The 25,141-nt window shown below is 37.9% G+C and overlaps 1 pseudogene; it reads left to right on the top strand.

The window, feature by feature from the left end:
* Nucleotides 1–12,617: 12,617 nt before the first annotated feature.
* LOC100354907 (arginase-2, mitochondrial-like) overlaps nt 12,618–25,141 on the top strand; it is a 47,337-nt pseudogene continuing 34,813 nt past the window's right edge.

The following is a 25,141-nucleotide window of genomic DNA, read 5'->3' as shown; positions in this document are numbered from 1 at the left end:
AGCAGTACTCTATATGTTTTGTGTTTATGTGGGTACAAACTGTAAAAATCTTTACTTAGTAGAGTTGTTCTTCTGTATATAAAGTTAATTAAAAGTCAATCTTAAATCTTAAAAAAAAATCGTGCCAGAGCTGTGGCGCAGCGGATTAATGCCCTGGCCTGAAGTGCCGGCATCCCATATGGGTGCTGGTTCAAGTCCCAGCTGCTCCACTTCCAATTCAGCTCTCTGCTATGGCCCAGGAAAACAGTAGAAGATGGCCCAAGGCCTTGGGCCCCTGCACCCATTGGGAGACCCAGAAGAGGGTTCTGGCTCCTGGCTTCAGATAGGCCCAGCTCTGGCCATTGCAATCTATTGGGGAGTGAACCAGCAGATGGAAGGCCTTTCTCTCTCTCTCTCTCTCTCTCTCTCTCTCTCTCTCTGCCTCTCCTCTCTCTGTGTAACTTTGACATTAAAATAAATAAATAAATCTTTAAAAAATGAATCTTAATGAAGAATGGCATGGCAGAGGGAGTTGGAGGAGGGATGGGAATAGGAGTGGGAGGGTGGGTATGGGGGAAAGATTCACTATATTCCTAAAGTTGTACCTATGAAATTTGCATTCATTAAATAAAAGCTTTAAAAAAATAAAGAGAACTGTAGGAAAAACGGTATAATAATAATGGAAATCCAAAGATATGGATGATAGAAAGAAGCAATATTAGAAGCAATAATAACTAAGAATTTCCCCATATAATAGTGAAATATCAAACAACAAAGACAGGATGCTCAGATAAAACCAAGCAGGGTAAATAGGCAAAATCCACAAAACAAAAAAGTCACTTAGATAGATATTAAAAATATCATATTCATATTCAAAGATTCAAAGGAAAACAATAATTCTTTTTTTTTTTCTTTTTTTTTTAAACTTTTATTTAATGCATATAAATTTCCAAAGTACGACTTATGGATTACAATGGCTTCCCCCCCATACCGTCCCTCCCACCCACAACCCTCCCCTTTCCCACTCCCTCTCCCCTTCCATTCACATCAAGATTCATTTTTGATTGTCTTAATATACAGAAGATCAGCTTAGTATACATCAAGTATGGATTTCAACAGTTTGCTCCCACACAGAAACATAAAGTGAAAAATAATAGATGATTTTTTTTAAAATGATGATGAAATCAGAGCAGACCTATTGTCATGTTTAATCCCAGTGAGAGTCAAGTTGGGAATTGATAATTTCTTTTTTTTTTTTTTTTTTTTTTTTTTTTTTACAGAGGATCAGTTTAGTATGCATTAAGTAAGGATTTCAACAGTTTGCACCCCCATAGAAACACAAAGTGAAATATATTATTTGAGTACTCGTTATAGCATTAAATCTCAATGTACAGCACATTAAGGATAGAGATCCTACATGAGGAGTAAGTACACAGTGACTCCTGTTGTTGACTTTACCAATTGACACTCCTGTCTATGGCATCAGTAATCTCCCTATGCTCCAGTCATGAGTTTCCAAGACTATGGAAGCCCTCTGAGTTCTCCGACTCTTATCTTGTTTAGACAAGGTCATAGTCAAAGTGGAGGTTCTCTCCTCCCTTCAGAGAAAGGTACCTCCTTCTTTGATGACCTGTTCTTTCCACTGGCATCTCACTCGCAGAGATCTTTTGCCAGAGTGTCTTGGCTTTCCATGCCTGAAATACTCTCATGAGCTTTTCAGCCAGCTCCGAATGCCTTTAGGGCTGATTCTGAGGCCAGAGTGCTATTTAGGACATCTGCCATTCTATGAGTCTGCTGAGTATCTCACTTCCCATGTTGGATCACTCTCCCCTTTATTTACTCCATTGGTTAGCGTTAGCAGGTACTAGACTTGTCTATAAGGGAGGAAAACAATAATTCTTAAAAGCAGCCAGAGGAAAAACACCATATTGATATAGGAACAAAGATAAGTATTATTTCTGATTTCTCCTCAGAAATAATGCAAGCAAGAAGAGTGTGGAGTGATGTATTGCAAATGTTGAGATGAAAACCAGATACCAACTTATTTTAAGGCTTCTGAATTTCACTATTCTGATATTTTAAACTAAAAATTTCTTGTTGCTGGGGACTATCCTGTACATTGTTGGATATTCGGATGCATTCATTACCTCTGTTCACTAGAAGCCCATACCAAGCTACAGGAGCCCAATGTCTCCACAGTAAAAATCATTCTCAGTTAAGAAGCACTGACACAGACCCAGCTGAATCCATAAAAATATTTTTAGTAAAGGAATTTCAGTTAAACTCAAATATGGAAGATAATTTATAAAAGCTCGTTCTACTCCACTGCAATTTTCTTGCAATATTATTTGATGCCTATGAGTGGATAATAAACTAAATGCCACATTTCTAAGACTCTATTATAGTTCATATTATACATATTTCCTACATTACGTCAGGATGAAATACCAACATTTTATTTTTGGAAACAAAGAAAGCATCATGATGCAAATATGGCCCCAGCTAGCAAGCATGATGAGACTCAAGTTTGGACTGTATGAGTTGCATCAGAAATTCAATCAGGAACTAGCTTCATGGTTATGGGGAGGTGTGGGGAAATCATTTCCTTGGACCAGTTCATGGCACACACAGTGTGGTCTTAGACTCAACAATGATGATGGCAGCTTTTTCATCCTGTAGCATTCTAAACATCACAGACTCAGCATCCACATTAGTCATTTAGCTCAGCAGTGCTGCTCAGGGAGTTTATAGAGAGCTGCTGATCTAGCCTATTCAGTGATTTTATAATCCACAAAATAATGAATAATAAATAATAAATCCCTCTCTCGTTACCCTACTAAGTTGGCAACTGATAGTAACTGAATACAAGCTAATCTTCTGCTGCCTTTGAAACTTTAATAAAGTAAAAACTAAGAATTATCAACTTGTAAATTTACCATTTCAAAGACAACTGGAGGAAACTATAGTAGGTATAATATGTTAAGCAAAATTCGAATGAAGAAATGTGACTTTGGCATCAGTGCATATGGAAAGCTGATTGTCAAGTGCCTGCAGAGAGTAATGCAAATGGACAGAAAGATAATTCCTGCTGTAGAACCTTGAAAAGAATTGGCAATCAGAAACAATGACAGTATGGGGTGTAGTGTAAGGTTGAGAATAGACTGTACAAAAAGTGTTGTGTTAAAATGAGAGGAATTCATTTTTGAAAGAGGGAAAGATGCATCCTCATGTTGCTTTCTAATTCCATGCATCCCAATGACTTGTCCCAAACTTTGATTGTTTACGAAGGAACTGGGAGAACTGAATCAGGAATTCATTGGCTCCATGGACATTGATGTCTACAGAATGTGAGAGAGCTGCCCTCAAAAAAAAAAAAAAAAAAAAGCATTCATTCAATGAAATTCACTACATGCAATTGTAGGAATTCTAGACTAAATTTCTAGAATGCTGGTAACCAGATATACAAACTGCAGGCAAGAGAAAAGTGGAACCTGAATGAACCAGTAGAAAAGACATATAGGTAACTGTATGGGTCTAAGACCATCTGCTCACGTTATCTGTCTACATGGAAAACTACCAGCTGACAACCTTCCATCTCTGTCAACACAGGGTTTTATCCAGATTTTCGTGTCCTGAACTTAAATATGAAAGTTAACATAAAATATCAGATAATTGAGTAGGAGGTGGAGGTAGGAGCAGATCAAAGTCAATCAGAGTCTGTCTCCCCTTCTAGCACATTTCTTGTTATTTTATTTTTATTTGTAACTGATACATAAGGGTACTGGTGATGGTTCCACACAAGTACACATGATACAGTATTCAAAGTAAGTTAAACATGTGTAGCTCCTCGGCCTTTATTGCTTCTTTGCAATGAAGACATTTCAAATCCTTTCTCCCATGTAGACAGCTTCTGGACCATACTCTGTGGCTCAGTGCTCTAGAGTTCCCTGGCATCATGACCTGGAGTCAGTTTCTCTGTCCTGCTGCTTTTCTTTTCTGAATTATTCTCCTAAAAAATAGACTCCAATAAAGTAGAGGTAACTTCATGGGCATGTGAGACACACTGTGAGTAGGAGTTTGAACAGAATTTTCTGCGTCAAGCCACATGCTGAGCAGAACTACCCAGGACTTTGGGACAGAAACAGAAAAGTGGATCTGGCCAGAAATCTGGAGTTAACTGTCTGTTGTCTTACCTCAGACATTGCAAATAAAAGTTAGCTATAGGTCTGTATTTTCTGCTAATAAACCTCATGTAACGGGATTGTGGCCCCTGGGGATTCTTCTAAGCACCATGAAACTCAATTTTCTCATCTGTAAAATTGATTTGATCTACAAAGATTCCTCACGCACTGACATTTTAGGATTTTTTTCTTATCTTTTGATATTTTATCTTTTATACCCAAAGGCATATTTATTATTACAAGGGTCAAATAATTGTTTTGCAAAATATTTTCTGTTCATTTTCAAAAGACATTGATTAAACAGACATAAAGCAGCAGGTTTAAAGCCATTCTGTGCCCTTTCTTCTTCCAACCCTTTAGAAGCCTTTAACTGAAAAATGCCCCCAGTGGTCAGAGGGTCTTCTGGCAGTGATTCAGCATCTTCTGGTTCATTTTTCCCATAGATTAAGTTAAGGTGCCAAACTTAAAACAATTTTCCTATGCAAGATTTAGCATGGAAGAAATTATTGCAATCACAGTGTGGAAATTAATGATTAGCTGGAGATGCTATTAGCATAGCAGCAGGAGAAAAGACTAAATGAGCTATGATCTGAAATAAAATATGTCATCCTGGAATTGCAAGTGAGATGATGGAGAAACAATGCTGGGTAATGGGGGAGGAGAAAGAATGAGCTATTAGACTGAGGAACACGGAGACAAGCATTTAAATTAAGAGGATGGGACAATGTGATAGCTTGAGTTAACGTGCAAGAACCCAGACTGATAGACACTGCAGTTAGTGATCACAGACAAGAAGCAGTCTATTAGCCCAGGGAGGATGCAGCATCAAGGAGGCTATATGAGGAAGAAGATGCGAAAGTACCTTCCATCTTCAATATAATAAGCCGACATGAAAGCCATTCTAAGAATTTACTTGGTTAAGCAGCATTGTTAAGGACTTTCAAGAGCAAAATCTCACTACTTAGAAAATTACTAAGAAGAAAAATGGGATGAGGACATATAAAAAGATATTGATGGGTAAATGAGACAATGCACAAGAGAAATGAAAGCCATTCTCCACTATTTCGGCAAAGGTAAGCAACAAAATGCAATAACCTAAAATATGCATCTATGCAGTGCTTATCTATATATGTGCAGACAGAGAGAGATATCCTATTTGTTGGCTCACTTCTCAAATAACTACATCAGTCGGGCAGTCAGGGCTGGGTGAGGCTAAAGCCAGGAGCCAGGAATTCGGGTCTCCTGCATGGGTGGCAGGGACCCAAGTCCCTGAGACATCATCTGCTCTCTCTCACAGTGTGCACTAGCAGGAAGCTGGAATGCAGAGCACAGTCAGGCTCCAGAGTCATGTGGGTGTCTGCAGTGGCAGCTTAGCTACTACATCAAGCACCTGCCCCAAGCAAACATTTTAAACAGCTAGCAAGGCTTGTGGATTCAGACAGATCACTTCGTCAATAATTGTTTTTTTGTTTGTTTGGTTTTTTTGGACAGGAGGATGTGTGAGCTTTGCTGTATTTGTACCACTGCCACCCTCACTGTGATATGCAAACTCAGCCTATTGCACCTGGAGCTTTTATTTAAACCCTGTGTGTCTGTCCCCTCACTCTCAAAATATGGATGGAGGAGAGAAAGAAACATTATAAGCCTGTAGCTGTAAGGCATAGAGGCCACAGAAAATGAACATCAGCTTTTTCCATTTTCTATGATTGAGGATAGTTAATAAAAGTAGCTAAGAAATTGGAGTAGCCCCTTTAATAACAAGAAGCAATTTTGTTTTTTAACGATTAAGTACAAAGCTAGTTGGATGGATAGAGAAGCAACAATTCTGAGCCCACACATTTCTAGATACATAGTTGTGTTACAGATTGCAAAAAAAAAAAAAAAATGCAATTGATAAGCATAAACCCTAAACCCAAACAATGAGATTTTTAAATGTCAATATCTTTGTATCCAGAGAGTTGAATTTTTAAATGTTTATTTACTTATATAATTAAAAGAAGAGAGAGAGAGATAAGAGAAATGGTAGCAACAATATTCTGAGCTGGGCACGGCACAACCAAGACTATAGAATTCAGTACAGGCCTCACATATGGGTGGCAGGAACTCAGCTACCAGATTCATCAGCCACTGCTCTCCAGGGCAGATGTTAGTAGGAAGTCTGACTGGAGGCAGAGCTGGAACTGGAACCCAAGCATTTTCATATGGGATGCAGCTGTTCTAGGAAGGGACTTAACCAGTGTACCAAACACCCACTCTGCGTTAAATGTTTATAAAAATTGAAATTTGTTTTGTTAGTCACTTGGAAATTGAAAATTCTTTATTTCATTCAGAGATTTTTATTTGAACCAATAGACAATGAAAGATTCAGCAAAGTAATCAACAACATAATTTTTAAATGTGTATTGTCATTTTGTTAGTGGTATTTCCAATGTGTTTTACTCATTCACAGTCTTTGAAAGTTTATTTCAAAGAACCATGGTTACAAAGATAATTTGGAGTAAGTCGTTTCCTTATATAGTCATATTCTAATGTGGGAGCCTACACTCAACAATAAACAAGTTCAGTAAGAATATGACTGCATTTTTGATGCATACTACAATCATTGAGGAGGCTAGAATGTCATCACCAGCTTCCTTGGGTTATAAAATAATCTCTTCATAAAGAAGATGCTTGAGGCCAAACTTGAAGAATGAGAAAGGTTTGCCAATTTGTCAAAGTGGAGAAAGTCATTTTGGTCTGACACCGTCAACATGGCTTATTTGTGTGAATCAGTATGGGCAGGGAAACTGTAAATGTTTCCACATGGCTGGAAGATGGAAAATGAGGAGAGTCAGCAGTTTGACCAATAATAGAATAATTAAACAAAACAAAGGTAAAATAAAATCACCTAGCTTCCTGAATTCACCAGTTTATCACAAAAGCATGCAACTTGTTTTGTTTTGTTTTGCTTTTGTTTTTTTCTGACAAATTTCATCTTGGGTATCAACAGTCATACCTACTTCTATAAAGGAAGTAAAATTTATAGTCAGAAACTAGTTTCATCTTTTGATTTGCATACAACCAATTCAGCTAGCTCTAAAAAATGTTTCAAGAAGGGTAACAAAAATAGACCCTGTTTCAGGACCAGCATTGCGGCATAGCGGATAAAGCCATGTCTTGTGATGTCAGCATCCCATACAGGCACCGGTTCATGTCCTGGCTGCCCCATTTCTGATCCAGCTCCCTGCTAATGGGTTTGGAAAAGAAGTAGAAGATGGGCCAAGTATTTAGGTCCCTGCCACCCACATGGGAAAAAAAAAATTCCTTTATCCTGTCTTCAGCCTAACCCAACTCTGCCCATTGCAGCCAACTGGGGAATAAACCAACAGATGGAAGGTTCTCTCTCTCTCTCTCTCTCTCTCTCTCTCTCTCTCTCTCTATCTCTCACTTTCCCTCTCTGTGTAACTTTGACTTTCAAATAAATAAATAAATAAATCTAAATAAAAATAGATCCTGTTTTATATTCACCACAGATGCCTTGGAATAAATTTTTTGTATATTAGGAAAAATATAGTTCTTTTCTCTTTCCTGGTTTTAGAGTTTACAAATTCCTCAGCCTTTTAAATGCCTTCTTTATTAATTAGTGAAAATTATTATTCAGACAGATGGCCTGTTTAAGGAGAGCAGTTACTTTCATGTCCCTTGGGGAGCAGCCATCTGCTCTGACTGGGGGTCTGGGGCATCCAGGTGTTGCTATTTCCCCATAACCTGCAGAGTCCTTGTTACTTATTATTTGAACTATGATACAGTGCTGCCTAGGGAATAACAGCTGGTTTACATTACCCTCCCTATCAACATATGTAAAATATCCAGGTACAACCTGGCATATTGGATCAAAGCCAAAGTTCTTATCTCTTCTGTTCCTTATTCATCCTTACTTTTTAGTTCAAAATTTAAAACTATCATTATTAAACTAGAATGGGACAAATGGACAGATGACTTAAATAGACATTTCTGCAAAGAAGATTTACTAATTTCTAGGAAGCACATGGAAAGATGCTCAACATCATTAATTACAAGAGAAAAATTAATCAAAACCACAGTGAGATACCACAGACCATTAGGATGGCTAGTATAAAAACACAAAGCAAAACATAACAAAAATAACAAAAATGCAAGGATTAGAAGTTGGCAAATTTGTGATAAATATGTACACTTGTGTAGTGTTGGTGGGACTGAAAAATGGTACAGTTACCAAGGCAAATACTGTGATGGTTTCTGATAAATTAAAAATAGTAAAGGCTATATAGCTCAGCAGCTCAGCAAATGCCATGCTGGGTATACACCAAAAAGACTTTTTAAAAAAAATATCTATTTACGTATTTATTTATTTGAAAGTCACAGTTGCAGAGAGAGAGACATTGTTGGGAGGGTAAAAGGAAATCTTCCAAGCATTGGTTCCACTCCCAAGATTGTCATAACAACTGGACTGGACTGGGCTGAAGCCAAGAGCCAGGAGCTTCATCCAGGTTTCCCAGGTTTCGCAGGAGTCCAACTACTTGGGCCATTTTCTGCTGCTTTCCCAGGCCATAAGCAGGGAGTTGGATCAGAAGTGGAGCTTATGGGACACAAACTGGTGCCCATATGGAATGCTGCTGTCCAATGCAGTGGCTTTATCCACTGTGCCACAATACCAGCCCCACACAGCAAAAAGATTTGAATCAGATAGTCACAAATATCTGTAGGTCCATAGTGGGTTCATAGTATCATTTGCAACAAGCTCAAAATTCAAGTGACCATCCACAGATGAATGGATAAACAAAACATGGTACATACTTACAACTGAACATTATTCAGCCTTTAAATGGGAGGGAATTCTGACATAAATTGACATGTGAATTAACCTGAAAACATTATGCTAAGTAACACAAACTAGCAGCAAAGACAAATAATCTATGATTATAGATACCTAGAGTAGTCAAATTTGTAGATACAAAAAGCAGAATTGTTGTTGCCCTAGGCTGGGAGCAGAAAAGAATGTGAAGTTATTATTTAGTGAATACACAGTGTCAGTGTCAGGAAGACTGAAAACAAATTCTGGAGATGGATAGTGGTGATAGTTGTAGAACAACAGGAATATACCTGATGCCACTGAGCTGCATATGTAAAATGGCTAAAATGATAAATTTAATATTTATTAATAATTGTTTATAATAATAAAAAAACTATAACACAGTTAGTTTGGTGATTTCTAAAGTTAGAAAAACAGACACACACATCTTAATTTGGATTATGTTTCTCCCTTTTTCTTCTAAGCTTAAGGAAAGTTCATGACCTTGCCCTGTTTTGTTAACCTTTTATATTTTTCTCTCTAGACGGATGATAATTGTATGACACTCTCCTATACATCTAAAATATCTAATTCTCATTATCCCCATAGACTAAATTTTTCTTGCTGGATCAAGGATGGCAGCAATGCTCTAACTAAACAAGAAAGCAAGACATGAAAGCAAACCCCACAAGGAAGATATTAATGGAATCACAGTGATTAAGACACCACATGAATAAGCAAGTAGAGAACAGAAAATTGAATTTCAGAGTACGGTGGGAGTTCTATGTCAATCAACCAAGCAGAAATCTGCTTAAATGAAGTATCAAGAATGGTCATAAGAGCACGCAAAGCAGTTGCTGCTCAAAATTCGAAGAACTGGGGTCAGTGCTGTGGCATAGTGGGTAGAGCCATCCTCTGTGACACCAACATCTTATGTCAGCATCTGTTCCAGTCACAGCTGCTCCACTTTCCATCCAGCTCCTCCCTGCTGGTGTGCCTGGGAGGGAAGCAGATGATGTTCCAGGTGCTTGGGCCACTGCACCCACATGGAAGACATGGAAGAGGATCCTGGCTTCTGGCTTTGGACCAGAGCAGCTCTGGTCTTTGCAGCCATTTGGGGAGTTAAACACAGATGGACTCTCTCTCTCTTTCTCTCTCTCTCTGTCTCTGTCTCTGCCTCTCCCTCTTTTTCACTCTGTGATCTGCCTTCAAATAAATAAATAAATCTTTAAAACAATTTAAAGAACTAGCAGAGAATTTGCACTGTAATATTAGGAAATAGGAGAGACCTATGAGTTTCCCAGTATAATTAAAAAAATATGAAAATTATGAAAAAGGTACAAATTGGACTATTTAAATTCAGACACACATGCAAAGCCATGAATATTAATATGAAGTTGTTTATATAAGAAATAATTTAAAAATATTTTTTAAAAATAAATAATCCAAGGAAAGGAAACATATAAAATACAACATATGTGGATTATAATAGTAAAAAATATGATCCACTCAAATAACCATTTTTGTTGTCCCAAATAAAATATAATAAATTCTATAATACTATATATAAAATATATATACTATATATATAAAATATAATAAAAATCTATAATACTATAGAAATGATAAAATCCATACATAAGCATGTGAGAAAAATTCAAGATAAAGTTTGTATTCTACAATTATAACCGTAATAGTTATCTCCACTGAAGGGGAAGGCAAAGTCAGGGAGGAATAAGTGGTAGTAAAGGTTGGCTAAACTGATGACAAAGTTAGCAAAAAAGTAGTTTGTAGGGGCCACTGCTGTAGCATAGTGGACTAAGCCTCCACCTACGGCACTAGAATCCCCATATGGGTGCCAGTTGGTTAAATAACTTTGAAAATACCGAATACAAATGTTTCAGCCTTCTAGTAAGGCCACAGGATGGCAATGGTAGACTGTGTGTAGAGGATAAATCCCATGGTAAGCCAGGAATCAGGGAGAGTCTCTAGACCCAGATGGCTTTAAAATCAACTATTTCATTAGAATTACCTTCTTAGAGCACACTGCCAAATTACCTAAGGATCTTCCACCAAGGCCCACCTTCTAGACACCAGAATAATATTGATTTTCCACCTTTAATACCATTAATTTATGACTTCAGGGCTTAAATGTCAGCATGAGTTCAGGAACCAAATCTTGCTTAGATCGAAACAAGCTATAATCATACACTCTAAAGTTAGCAAATGGGGCTGGCATTGTGGCACAGCAGGTTAACGCCCTGGCCTGAAGCACCAGCATCCCATATAGGCGCTGGTTCTAGACCTGGCTGCTCCACTTTCTATCCAGCTCTCTGCTATAGCCTGGGAAGGCAGTAGAAGATGGCTCAAGTCTTTGGGCCCCTGTACCCATGTGAGAGACCCAGAAGAAGCTCCTGGTTCCTGGCTTGGGATCAGCGCAGCTCCTGCCATTGCAGCCAATTGGGGAGTGAACCATCAGATGGAAGACCTCTCTCTCTCTCCTCTCTCTCTGTGTAACTCTGACTTTCAAATGAATAAATAAATCTTTTAAAAAATAAAGTTAGAAAATAATATGAAATTTATTTTAAAATGCTCAACAAATTAATTTGTTCTATAGCCTCACTAAAAACACTGAGTGGACATGTATGTGTTCAGTAAAGTCAATTCCTACATATTGCTAATTTCTCTAAAAAGAAGAAATATGGAAGATCTCATAGCACAAGGATGGAAAAGGAAAACAAAAAAAAGGCCAACATGAAATATCACAGTTGACTATGGTCCGTGAAGCATCAACCAAATCATGAGTTTTTTGGAATCAAGAAGATGGGTGAATAAGAAGCTCTAGTGATCCTCAAAGGCAGTAATTTAAAGTTATTCACACACCAGAACACCCCCACCAGAGCTAAGGAAGTCAGTAAAATGCTGATGGAAGAACATAGAAATTCCACATCCCAGCAGAGAGAGAGGACAGATATGCTGTCGTGGCCACCAGCACTGGCAGCTACAGCTTCTACCTCACCAGCTTCCAGTTAAGAATGCATTTTTGCTGAAAAATAGGTAAGAGGGGACCATGAAACTTGCCAACAATATGCACCCACAACTCTGGCTACCAGAGAATTACACAGGCCTCACTGGCTTTAGGTCCAATCTAGAAAGACATTCCTGAATTCTAGCATAGCAGACTGAGCCCCATGGGTCCCACTCAGCCCAACAGGGTAGTGGTAGCCTAGAGCCCAGACTCACACAGAGATCTCTATTGCAGCAGATAATAGAGGCAAAGCAGCTATGATAGACAATAGGACTTGAAATAAGGAAGCCTGTGCTGTTAGAATTGGAGACCATACTCCATCCTGCTGCCTCCCCTCGCCTGACCACTTGAAAGAGCAATTTGTGTCTGGGTTCCCATGTACCTGCACAGTCTGAGTACAAAGGCTCAGAGCTCCCTGCACACTGGTAATGGGTTTCATGGTGAGCCCAGAGGGTGTAATATGGAGTAGGACAGTGCTCTGGACAGTGTGCATGTCTCTGTGGGTGAAGGGAATCTGAACACCATCGGCTCCAACATTCCATTCTCCCACTGACAGTAGCCAGATGTTCTCCAGGATTGACATTTTGGGTATCATTCTGCACTCTTGCTCCACCCACAAATGGTGGTCACAGCTCCCTGGTCCCAATCAGAAGATATTCCTGGAGCTCAGGTATAAGTCTTAGGCACTCTACCTAGCTCAACAACACCTCACTCAATGGCACTCACAACTAGACTGTGTTCTGAGCCTAACTCAATACAATACTATCATGTGCTGGGATCTCTGGCCCACAGGAATCCCACTTGGCTCAGGCACAGCACGGAGCTCAGGGTTCCAGACTCCAACCTCTTACACAGAAGCTGCTAGAGTCTAAGTACAGCTACTCACATAATTCTCAGGCCTGAGGTACACACACAAAACCCATACCAGTGAACAGCAGACAGAGAGAGGCCCATAGCAATTTTCATCCTGCTATTACAGGGCCAAAGTCACTCTCACATATCCAGCCACTCTCACACATAGCATCTGTGAGCCCCAACTTCTCCATACAATATTAATGCTACTCTTGAATCTCTGGATCTGGGCAATGGCTGGGAGTCTCTAAGTCCACATAGCTTCCGAAGCCAGCACTGATCTCACAACTCCAGTGCTTGACTTGGGTATCAGCTGGGAATATAGGTGCTAGATATACAAACAAGGGCAGCTCCCAACACAAGAAGTTTCTCACATCAATTTTTCCCCAAGAAATGGCTGGAAACTTGTGTAACCACACTGAATTATGCAACGATCCCTACTATGACTTCCATCAACTACAGTGAATACAGGCAGGCATACTACAAAATCTAAGTGGAACTAAAGATAAAGCAACCAACCAAGTCAACATCTAAGGCACATCTCTAGGAAAAAAAGTCCTTAAATCAACAAAAATCATATTCCAGAAATGACAAAATCAATAGATCCCCCAGATATGCAATAATCGAGACAGAAACACAAGAAATATCAAAAATGAATGCACTATATCTCCATAAAAGGAACACAATAATTTACTAATATTAGACACTGAAGAAGTAGGGATTGGCAAAATGCAAGGGAAAAAGTTCAAATGATTGAGATGTTTCTCAAAAATACAGGGAATCAGTTAAGTGAAATTTTAAAATCAGTACACAATATAGATAAGTAATTCACCAAATAGATGGATGTAATGAAAAGGAACCAAACAAAAATATTAGAAATGAAGCACTCAATATAATGGGAAGCTTAAGAACAGATCAGATGTTGCAGAACAAAGGGATATCTGATCTAGAAGACAGATCTTTTGAAATATCTCAGACTGAAAAGGAAGAAAAATTAGACAAAATGAAAATGGTGTTTGGGATCTATAGGATCAAGAAAATAAATATGCAAGTCTTGGGAATTTCTGAAGTAAGGGGGGGGTGGCCTAGAAAACTTATTCAGTGAATAATAGTAAAAACATCACCAAGCACAAAAAAGGAAACCTGTTGAAATGAAAGGGACACTATGAGAAACAGTGACTTGATCAGCTCTTGTCATGACTGTCGAGGAAAAACTTAATACTTTATCCCTTTTAGTATTTTTTTTTTGTTCTAGTTAATACTATTGGTTGAACTCTGTAATTAACACACAATTATTCTTAGTCATTTAAATTTAGCTGAAAAGTGATCCCTGTTAAATATAAGAGTGGGAATAAGAGAGGGAGTAGATGTACAATTTAGAACATGCAAAAGCTGACTGGCCCCAAATGGTGGCCTTATAAATGTGCCAGGGAATTCCAATACAATCCCATCAAGGTGACATGTATCAATGCCATCTCACTAGTCCAAGTGATCAATTTCAGTTCACAATTGATCACACTGATAGGTCTAAGAGTCAAAGGGATCACACAAACAAGACTAGTGTTTGCAAATACTAACTGATAGAATAAAAAAGGGAGAGAACAATCCAACTTGGGAAGTGGGATACACAGCAGACTCATAGAATGGCAGATGTCCTAAACAGCACTCTGGCCTCAGATTCAGCCCTTAAGGCATTTGGATCTGGCTGAAGAGCCCATGAGAGTATTTTAGGCATGGAAAGCCAAGACACTCTGGCAAAAAAAAAAATAAATAAATGAAAGATCTCTGCGAGTGAGGTCACAATACAAAGAAGGAGGTACCTTTCTCTGAAGGGAGGAGAGAACTTCCACTTTGACTATGACCTTGTCTAAATAAGATCGAAGTCAGCAAACTCAAGAGGCTTCCATAGCCTTGAAAACTCATGACTAGAGCCTAGGGAGATTATTGACACCATAAATAAGAGTGTCAAATTGTTAAGTCAACAACAGGAGTCACTGTGTACTTACGCCTCATGTGGGATCTCTGTCCTTAATGTGTTGTCCAATGTGAAGTAATGCAATAACTAATACTCAAACAGTAGTTTACACTTTATGTTCTGTGTGGGTGCAAACTGATGAAATCTTTATTTAATATATACTAAATCAATCTTCTGTATATAAAGATAATTGAAAATGAATCTTGATGTGAATGGAATGGGAGAGGGAGCGGGAGATGGGAGAGGTGCGAGTGGGAGGGAAGTTATGGGGGGGGAGCCATTGTAATCCATAAACTGTACTTTGGAAATTTATATTTACTAAATAAAAGTTAAAAAAACCCACCAATTTGGAGAAAGATGCAGACATCCAAAAACAGGAAGCTCATATAACTCCAAATGGGCACAATTAGAAAAGATCTACACCATGACATATTATAGTCAAACTTTCTTTTTCTTTTTTTAATTTAATGTAAAAAATTTCATATAATTCATATATACAGATGTAGGAACACAGTAATATTTCCCATGGGATAGGTGGCCTTAGGTTTAAGGTTTTCCCACAGGACATAGCCTGCCTGGTTGGTTACAGGCTATCTTGTTTGGTTGCTTCAGAGAAGGGCCTCTTCCTTTGAGAGAAACAAGTTATAGATATCAGTCTGCTCCTCCAGCTGAAACTGGCATACTTCTGCCTTCTGTACTTCTGCTTGCTTGCTTGTTAATGGCCAAGGCCACCAAAATGTAGTTCCTGCCTTTAAAAACCCCCACCACTGCAACTTGGGACTGTCTTCTCCAGACTCACTCTGGAGAAGGCAGTCGCCAGCTGGCTAATAAAGACTCCTAATTTGACCTTAACAGTCTCTCTGTGTTTTTAATCTGTGCACCCCAAAACACCCACACTACCCTCCCTCTCACCCATGTTCCCACCCTTCTCCTTCCTTCCTCTCTTATAGTCAAACTGTCAAAAGTAAAACACAAAGAGACTATCCTATAATTTGCAAAAGAGAAATATCAGGCCACTTTTAAAGGAACTCTCATCAGATTGATAGCGAATTTCTCAACAGAAACCATACAGACCATGATAGACATGGTCCAAAAATTAAAAGGAAAAAACCCACCAATTCAGAATACTTTACCCAGTAAAACTCTCATTGATAAATGAAGGTGAAATAAAAGATTCCAAGACAAGCAAAATTTGAAAGAATTTGTCACAACTTAGCCTTACAAATGATATACTACATACGGAAACAGAGAAAGGCAACCAGCATCATGAAAGAATGTGAACACGGAAAATGTCCTGGTAAAAGAACAAAGTGGATTCAACAAGCAATGTGAATCTATATGGAAAAATGTTAAGACCAAGTTATTGCTTATCAATAATAACCTTTAATATAAATGGACTAAATTCCTCAATTAAAAGATACATGCTAACTAAATGGATGAAAAAGCAATACTTAGTTATATTCTTCTTACAAGAAACACAAATGAAGATACACACAACTGAAAATGAAAGTGTGGGAAGAGATTTCATGCAACTAGAAATCTAAACAAAGCAGGAGGAATTATACTCATATCATATGAAGTAGACTTTAAGACAAAAACTGTTAAAAGACACAAAGAATATCACTATAAAATACATTATCCCTCTTAGTAGTTTTTTTTATCTGTTCTACTTAATATGACTGGTTTAGATCTGTAATTGATGCACAGTTATTCTTAAGTGTTGAAAATTAACTGAAATGTGATCCCTGTTGAACATGGTGGTGGGAATGGGAGAGGGAAGAGATGTATAATTTGGGACATGCTCAGGCTGACTTGCCCCAAGTGGTGCAGTTGGAAGCATACCAGGGGATTCCAATTCAATCCCATCGAGGCGGCATGTACCAATGCCATCTCACTGTTCCAGGTGATCAGTTTCAGTTCACAGTTGGTCATGGTGAAGGGACTGGGAGTCAAAGGGAGCACATAGACAAGTCTAGTACCTGCTAACGCTAACTGATGGAGTAAATAAAGGGGAGAGTGATCCAACATGGGAAGTGAGAATCTCAGCAGACTCATAGAATGGCAGATGTCCTAAATAGCACTCTGGCCTCAGAATCAGCCCTAAAGGCATTCGGAGCTGGCTGAAAAGCTCATGAGAGTATTTCAGGCATGGAAAGCCAAGACACTCTGGCAAAAGATCTCTGCGAGTGAGATCCCAGTGGAAAGAACAGGCCATCAAAGAAGGAGGTACCTTTCTCTGAAGGGAGGAGAGAACCTCCACTTTGACTATGAGCTTGTCTAAACAAGATAAGAATCGGAGAACTCAGAGGGCTTCCATAGCCTTGGAAACTCATGACTGGAGCATAGGGAGATTACTGATGCCATAGACAGGAGTGTCAATTGGTAAAGTCAACAACAGGAGTCACTGTGCACTTACTCCTCATGTAGGATCTCTATCCTTAATGTGCTGTACATTGAGATTTAATGCTATAACGAGTACTCAAACAATATATTTCACTTTGTGTTTCTATGGGGGTGCAAACTGTTGAAATCCTTACTTAATGCATACTAAACTGATCCTCTGTAAAAAAAAAAAAAAAAGAAAAAAAGAAATTATCAATTCCCAACTTGACTCTCACTGGGATTAAACATGACAATAGGTCTGATCTGATTTCATCATCATTTTAAAAAATCATCTATTATTTTTCACTTTATGTTTCTGTGTGGGAGCAAACTGTTGAAATCCATACTTAATGTATACTAAGCTGATCTTCTGTATATTAAGATAATCGAAAATGAATCTTGATGTGAATGGAAGGGGAGAGGGAGTGGGAAAGGGGAGGGTTGTGGGTGGGAGGGACGGTATGGGGGGAAAGCCATTGTAATCCATAAGTCGTACTTTGGAAATTTATATGCATTAAATAAAAGTTTAAAAAAAAAAAAACAAAGAATATCACTATATAATGATTAATGGATTGATTCAACAAGAAGGTATGACTATTTTAAATGCATATGCACCCAGTGCTAAGGTACCCAATTTTATAAAACCAATGTTTACAGATTTAAAGTGAGACATAAGCTCCAATACATTAATACCAGGGGACTTCAACCCTACAATGCACAGAACACTCAGACAAAAATCAGCAATGAAACTTCAGAGAAAATCTATACTGGAGACCAAATTGATCTAATAAAAAAATCTACTGAACATTCCATTCCATAGTGGCAGAATACTCATTCTTTTTATTAGTGCATAGATCTTACTCTGGGATAGATCAAATAGTAGGCCATAAAACAAGTCCCAGCAAATTAAAAACAATTGAAATCACATTATGTTTCTTTTCTTACCACAATGGAATGAAGCTGGAAATTAACAACAAAATAACCTCTAGACAATATACAAACCCACAGATATTTAACAAAATACTCCTGAATGAATACTGGATCATAGAAGAAATAAAAATCAAAAAGGGAAATTAAAAAATTCCTATAAACAAATGAAAATGAAAACTCAACATATCAAAAGTAATAGGATACAGCAAAGGCACTGTTAGAAGGAAAGTTTATAGCAATAAGTGGCTACATAGAAACTTGGAAAGTCATCAAACAAATAATCTAACAATTCATTTCAAAGACCTATAAAAGCAAGAAAAGAACAAACCCAAGAGTGATAGAAGGAAGGAAGCAATAAAAACTAGAGAAGAAATAAACAAAATGGAAATTTAAAGAATCATACAAAACACTGGCACAAAAATTGACATATGGACCAATGGAACAGAATTGAAATCCCAGAAATTAGACCATATATCTACAATCAATTCATCTTTTGCAAATGAGCTAAAGTAATTCCCTAGGGAAAGAAAATTGTCTTCCACAAATGGTGCTCTGAAAATTGGATTTCCACATGCAGAAATTTGAAACAATACCCCTACCTTACACCTTGTACAAAAATAAACTCACAATGGATCAAGAATCTGAACATAAGACCTAAAACTGCCAAACAACTAAACTAAAAACAGGTTATATGTTACAAGACATTGGCCTACACAAAAACTTATTGGGTAAGACCTGTTTCAAAGGATATAAAAGCAAAATAAATGAATGAGTTTACATCTAGCTAAGAAGCTGCTGCACGGCAAAGGAAAGAAGCATCAAAGTTATGTGAACACCAAAACAATAGGAAAAATATTTGCAAACTATTCTACCAATAAATGATTAATATCCAGAATATAAAAGGAACTCAATAAACTCAACAACAACAAAACAAACAATCCAGTTAAATGGACAAAGCACATGAATAGAAATTTTTCTAAAGAAGAAATGCAAACAGCCTGCAGACAATGAAAAAATGTTCAGAATCAATAGCCACCAGGGAATTATAAAGGAAAACCACAATAAGGTATTACCTCTCTCCAGTTAGAATAGCTATTATAAATTTTTTTTAAATTAACAAATGCTGGTGAAGTTGTGGAGAAGAGGATACTCTAAATATACTATTAGTGAGAATGAAAATCGGTACAACCAATATGGAAAATATTATCAAGATTCCTTAGAAAACTACAAATAGATTTTCCATATGACTCAGCTTTTACCAGTCTTTTTATTCCCAAAGAAACCATTTATTTAAGGAACACAAATTTACTAAGTACAACTTTAGGAATATAGTTATTCTTTCCACCATACCAGACCTCCCACCCCACCCCCTCCTCCCTCTCCTATTCCCAGTTCCATTCTCCATTAAGATACCATTTTAAATTAATTTTATATACAGAAACGAACTCTTTTCTAAGTAAAGATTTCAACAAATGGCACTTACACACACACATAAACACACACAAAAAACTGTTTGAGAACAAGTTTTATAGTTAATTCTCATAATACAACTCATTGAGGATGGAGGTCCTGCATGGGAAATAAGTGAATAGCAATTCCTATTGTTAATTTAACAACTGACATTCATCTGTATTATGTCAGTGATCACCTGAGGATCTTGATATGTGCTGCCAAGGCCATGGAAGCCTTTTGAATCCATGATCACCATTAGTATATAGACAAAGCCATAAGCAAAGTGGAAGTTCTCTCCTCCCTTTAAAGAAAACTACATCCTTCTTTGATAGCCACTTCTTTCTGCTGGGGTCTCACTCACAGAGAGCCTACATGTAGAACAATTTTTGCCATAGTGTCTTGGCGTTCCATGTCTAAAATGCTCTCCTGGGCTTTTCAGCCAGATCAGGAAGACTTAAGGGCTGATTCAGAGGTCAGAATGTTACTTAAAGTGATTGTCATCCTATGAGTCTGCTGTTTGCACTGCTTCCCATGTTGGAACATTCTCTCCTTTTTTATCTATTATTATTACCAGACACTTGATCCCATTTATATGATCACTTGAACATTTAATCCTATCAAATCCTATCTATATGTTGGGGTCTTAAATCTGAGGCTGACCCCTGACCAGCAGGGGACAGTACAGACTCTCCCCAATAAGGTGAACAGGAGAGGTAAGGTTGACTGGTGATGAACACACCATAAGCACCCATGCGTTCTGTCGAAGCATGAACTACTTTATTGAGGAAGTGTACAAGCTTATAAGGGTTACAAAAGACAAGCACAGTAGGGGAACCAATTAGCGAAAAGGTCATGCAGGCATGGGTGGACCACGCACAGGGGCATCTTAAGCAAAGTATAGGGATCATGCACTGTCCACGTGTCTGGAACTAAAGTGGACCTATATCTGCCAGTGGTCTGATCTTACATAGCTTAACCACAGCAACCACAGACACACCCCTTGAACATCCGCCAGGTGCCATATTGTAATGGAGGTTTTAGGCAATGCCCAACATCTATATTCATCCCTTCTCAAAGTGTTTAATTTCATTTCTACAGATTTTGTTTTAGGTGCTCTATTAGTTCTCATATATCAGAGAGAACATATGGTATTTGTCTTTTTGGGACTGGCTTATTTCACTAAGTATTATGTTTTCCAGTTTCATCCATTTTGTTGCAAACGATCAGATTTCATTTTTGACTGCTGTGTAGTATTCCATAGTGTACATATCCCATAATTTGTTTAACCAGATTTTCCTTGACAGATATTTAGAATAATTCCATGCCTCAGCTATTGTGATTTGGGCTGGAATAAACATGCAGACAGCTCTTATTTACTGATTTCATTTCTCTTGGGTAAATTCCTAGGAGTGGGATGGCTGGGTTATATGGTAGGTCCTTATTCAGATTTTTGCAGTATCTCCATATTCTCTTCTATAGTGGTTTTATCAGTTTACATTCCCTTCAATAGTAGATTAGGATTCTCCAGCATTTGTTGTTTGATTTCTGTATGGAAGCCATTCTAACTAGGGTGAAGTGAAACTTTATTGTGGTTTTGGTTCACATTTCCCTTACAGCTAGTGATCCCGAACATTTTTATGTACCTGTTCACCATTTGGATTCCCTCTTTTGAAACATGTCTGTTTAAGTCCTTTGCCCATCTCTTAACTGGGTTGTTTGCTTTGCTGTTGAGGAGTTTCTTGGTCTCTTTATATATTCTTGTTATTAATCCTTTATCAGTTACATAGTTTGCAAATAATTTCTCCCATTCTGTTGGTTGCCTCTTCACTTTCTTGAATGCTTCTTTATCAGGAGAGAAACATCTCAATCTTATGTAATCCCATTTTTTTAATTTTTGGCTTTGACTGCCTGTGCCTCTGGGTTCTTTTACAAGAACACTTCTCCTGTGTGAATGTCTTGCAGGGTTTCCCCAATGTTCCCTAATAATTTGGTGGTGTTGGGTCGAGATTCAGGCCTTTAATCCATGTTGAGTGGATTTTTGTGTAAGGTGTAATGTAGGGATCTTGCTTCATACTTCTGCATGTGGAAATCCAGTTTTCCCAGCACCATTTGTTGAACAGACTGTTCTTGCTCCAGTGATTGATTTTAGTTTCTTGGCCAAATGTAAGATGGTTGTAGATGCTTGGATTGATTCCTGGCATTTCTATTCTGTCCCATTGGTCTATCCATCTGTCTGTACCAGTACCAGGCTGTTTTGAATATAACTGCCTTGTAGTATGTCATGAATTTTGGTATTGTGATGCCTCCAGTTTTGATTTTGTTATTGCTTTAGCTATTTGAGGTCTCATGTGTTTCCATACAATTTTCAGCATCATGTTTCTTAGATGTGTGATGTGTTTGGTATTTTGATTGGTATCACATTAAATCTATAAATTGCATTTGGAAGAATGGACATTTTGATGATGATATTGATTTTTGCAAACCAAGAACAAGGAGGATCTTTCCATTACATGTATTTTCTTCTATTTCTTTCCTTAATATTTTGTAATGTTCATCATAGAGATCTTTGGTATCCTAGGTTAAATTTATTCCAAGGTATTTGATTTTTTTCTAACTATTTTGAATGGGATCTATCTTAGAAGTACCTTTATGATGTGGCATTGTCTATGTATACAAAGTTCTTTGTGTATTGATTTTATATCCTTCTACTTTACCATATTCTTCTATGAGTTCCAATAGTTTCTTGGTGGAGTCTTTTGGATCCCCAGTATATAGAATCATGTAATGGGCAAATAAGGAGAGTTTGACTTCCTCCTTCCCAATTTGTATCTCTTTGATTTCTTTTTCTTGCCTAATGGCTCTGGCCAAAGCTTCCAGGGCTATACTGAATAGCAATGGTGACAATGAGCATCCTTGTTTGGTATCAGATCTCAATGGGAATGCTTCCAACTTTCCTCCATTCAATAGGTTGCTGACATTTATTAAATGTTTTCTCTGCATCTATTGAGATAATCATATTGTTTTTGTTCTTTAGTTTGTTAATGTGATGTATCACATTGATTAATTTGTGAATGTTTAACCCTCTCTGCATTCCAGGGATAAATAACATTTGTTCCAGGTGGATGGTCTTTCTGATCTGTTGTTAGATTTGATTGGCCAGAATTTTTTTTAGAATTTTTGCATCTATGTTCATCAGGTAAGTTAGTCTGTAATTCTCTATCTCTGTTGCATCTTTTCCAGGTTTAGGACTTAAGGTGATGCTGGCATCATAGAAAGAATTTGGGAAGATTCCCTCCCTTTCAATTGATTTGAATAACTTGAGAAAAAGTGGATTTAGTTTTTTAAAAGATTTATTTGAAAGTCAGAGTTACACAGAGAGAGGAGAGGCAGAGAGAGAGAGAGAGAGAGAGAGAGAGGTCTTCCATCTGTTGGTACCCTCCCCCGATGGCCACAATGGCTGGAGCTGCGCTGATCCAAAGCCAGGAGCCAGGAGCTTCTTCCAGGTCTCCCACAGGTGCAGGGTCCCAAGGACTTGGGCCATCTTCTATTGCTTTCCCAGGCCATAGCAGAGAGCTGGATCTGAAGAGGAGCAGCCAGGACTAGAACCAGTGCCCATATGGGATGCCAGCACTTCAGGTCAGGGCTTTAACCCATTGCTCCACAGCTCCAGCCCCCGGAGTTAGTCCTTTAAATATCTGATAGAATTCAGCAGTGAAGCCATCCAGTCCTGGGCTTTTTTTTTTGTTGTTGGGAGGGTCTTTATTACTGATTTAATGTCCAATCTGGCAATGGGTCTGTTTAAGTTATCTATGTCTTCATGTTTCAATTTTTGGTAGGTTTTATGTGTCCAGGAATCTATCCATTTCTTCTAGGTTTCCCGGTTTGTTAGCATACAGCTTTTGTAGTAATTTCTGATAATTCTTTTTATAAAGGTGGTATCTATTGTTATATTTCCTTTTTCATCTCTGATTTTATTGATTTGGGTCTTCTACTTTTTTTTTTCTTGGTTAATTGGACCAATGGTTTGTCAATTCTATTTTTTTTTTTTCAAAAAACCAGCTCTTCATTTTGCTGATCTTTGTATTCTTTGTTGTTGTTGTTGTTGTTAATTTCTTCTCTAACTGTAATTATTTCTTTTCTCCTACTAGTTTTGAGTTTGGTTTGCTGTTGTTTGTCTTGATCCTTGAGATGTAGTGATAGTTCACTTACTTGGAGCCTTTCCAATTTTTTGATGTAGGCACCTATTGCTATAAATTTTCCTCTTAACATTGCTTTTGCTGTGTCCTATAAGTTTTGATATGTTCTGTTGTCATTCTCATTTGTTTCCAGAATTTTTTTATTTCTCTTTTAATTTCTTCTATGACCCACTGTTAATTCAGGAGCATGTTGTTCAGTCTCCATGTTTTGCATATGTTCTAGAGATTCCTGCTTGGTTGAATTCCAGGTTCATTCCATTGTGTTCCAAGAAGGTACATGGTATGATTTTGATTTTTTTTTTTAATTTGCTGAGACTTGCTTTATGGCTTAGCATTTGATCAATCCTAAAGAAAAGTTCCTGGCTGGTGCCATGGCTCAATAGGCTAATCCTCCACCTGCAGCACTGGCACACCGGGTTCTAATGCCGGTCGGGGCACCAGATTCTGTCCCGATTGCTCCTCTTCCAGTCCAGCTCTCTGCTGTGGCCTGGGAGTGTAGTGGAGGATGTCCCAGGTCCTTAGGCCCTGCACCCGCATAAGAGACCAGGAGAAGCACCTGGCTCCTGGCTTCATATCAGTGCAGTGCACCAGCCACAGCACGCCGGTCACTGCGGCCTTTGGAAGGTTACCCAATGGAAAAAAAGGAAGACCTTTTTCTCTGTCTCTCTCTCTCACTGTCCACTCTGCCTGTCAAAAAAAAAAAAAAAAGAAAAGAAAAGAAAAGAAAAGAAAAGAAAAGAAAAAAAGAAATGTTCCATGCATTGGTGAGAAGAATATGTATTCAGCAACAGAAGATGAAAAGTTCTGTAGATATCTGTTCAGTCTGTTTCATCTACAGTGTCAGTTAACTCAATTGTATCCTTGCTGGTTTCCTGTCATTGATCTGTCTATTGCTGGAATTGGGATATTGAAACTACCCCCCCTCATTACTGTTGTATTGGATTCTATGTCTACCTTTAGGTCCTTTAACATTTTTTTAAATATCCATGTGCCCTGTAATTAGGTGCATATATGTTTATAATAGTTACAGCTAATGTTGAATGGATTCCTTAATCATGACATAGTGCTCTTCTCTGTCTCTTTTAACAGTTTTTGTGTTAAAGCCTATTTTTGTCTGATATTAGGTTGGCTACACCATCTCTTTTTGGGTTTCTGTTAGCATGGAATATCTTTTTCCATCCTTTCACTTTCAGGCTGCATGCATCTTTTTGGTGAGATATGTTTCTTATAAGCAACAAATAGAATGGTTTTATTTTTTTAATCCATTCAGGAATTGGGTGTCTTTAACTGCAGAGTTTAGGCTATTTATAAACAAGGTGACTATTGATAAGTAATGATTTTGTCCTGCCATTTTTC

The sequence above is a fragment of the Oryctolagus cuniculus genome, chromosome 1 (assembly GCF_051225735.1).
Source record: "Oryctolagus cuniculus isolate XC-2025 breed Fujian yellow rabbit chromosome 1, ASM5122573v1, whole genome shotgun sequence".
NCBI lineage: Eukaryota > Metazoa > Chordata > Mammalia > Lagomorpha > Leporidae > Oryctolagus > Oryctolagus cuniculus.
This window is presented reverse-complemented; position numbering and strand designations above follow the sequence as displayed.